This window comes from Ictalurus furcatus, chromosome 13 (assembly GCF_023375685.1).
Source record: "Ictalurus furcatus strain D&B chromosome 13, Billie_1.0, whole genome shotgun sequence".
NCBI classification, from domain to species: domain Eukaryota; kingdom Metazoa; phylum Chordata; class Actinopteri; order Siluriformes; family Ictaluridae; genus Ictalurus; species Ictalurus furcatus.
In genome coordinates this window covers 28,301,044-28,302,386 of record NC_071267.1, presented here as the reverse complement: position 1 = coordinate 28,302,386, position 1,343 = coordinate 28,301,044, and the positions used below count along the sequence as shown (strand labels likewise).

Genomic DNA, 1,343 nt, shown 5'->3' with positions numbered 1-1,343 from the left:
CTTCATGCTCAGGTGTGCTGATGAACACGTGAATTAATGAGTAAATGAAGCTCGCGCTCACTGACCCGGACCAGGTTACTGACTGCAGCCTGCACCGCCGCCACCGGGGCGCACAGATCCGGGATCGCCTTCCCGTCCACCTCGCCCTCCTCGTGCATGATGACCAGGTGAGAGATCTGCTGGGCCACGGGCTCCAGGATGCTCTCTATGGTCTTGGTGTGGAACACCGGCATGGTGAGCTGCTGCTTCCTCCTGCACAAGCCGAAAACTCCAGGTGTGCTGCGGTCTTTACTTTACTTTTTCTTCCTAGAAGTTCAGGGTGTTGGATCTCTCTCTCTTTCTGTATCTCTCACTCTCTTTCTCTCTCTCTCTCTCTCTCTCTCTCTCTCTCTAAGAGTTAGCGCACCTCCTCCTCCTCCCAATCCGAGCCCTGCTCACTACCTAGTGCACTTCAGACCGCCGCCATTTTGTATCCGAGTTCAGCTTTGTTGCTCATGGGTTCTTCTGCTCACAGCTCTCGAGCTCAAAACCCTCACAGGAAAAATGTTGTTTTGGTTTTTTTTGTTTTTGTTTTGCAAACGTATAAATTTGTCACAAAGTTTACATTTAACAGCTACATTTGGATTTTTGTTTAAAAATATGCAAAACATTTAAAACAAACAAAACAAAACAAAAAAAAACATTTTCACAATTAACAATTTCAGGATATATTTACCGTTTACCAAAATATTTCAGAATGCTTGTTTTTTTTTTGTTATGTTTTATATTTTGTATTTCAAGTGCTATGTCATTATTTTTGACTTAGTAACTCATTATTTCAAGATATATATATATCGATCAATTAGTAACCGATGTTTAGTAGTTCCTACTCAGTGTGGCTCAAGGTCCCTTTCCAGAACCGTCAAACTAACTGTTCCTCAGTGGTGGAATGAACTTCCAACCTCAATCCGGACCTCAGAATCTGTCACAATCTTCAAAAAACAGGTAAAGACCCACCTCTTCCGTGAACACCTATCTAACCCATAAAATGCCAACCCCACATTATTTATTTTTTAAAAATGTAATAAATAAATAAATAATGTACTCTGGCTCTTACACCTCTACTCTGCACACTTTGCTTTTCTAGAACTCAATTATAAATTGTGTATGGTAGCACTACTCCGACCATCTCCTCCGTCCATCTCCTCCGACCATCTCCTCCGTCCATCTCCTCCGACCATCTCCTCCGTCCATCTCCTCCGACCATCTCCTCCGTCCATGTCCTCCGACCATCTCCTCCGTCCATGTCCTCCGACCATCTCCTCCGACCATCTCCTCCGTCCATGTCCTCCGTCCATCTCCTC

General features: G+C 44.3%; 1 pseudogene; it reads right to left on the bottom strand.

The window, feature by feature from the left end:
* LOC128616825 (vinculin-like) overlaps positions 1-388 on the bottom strand; it is a 27,427-nt pseudogene extending 27,039 nt beyond the window's left edge.
* Positions 389-1,343: the final 955 nt, after the last annotated feature.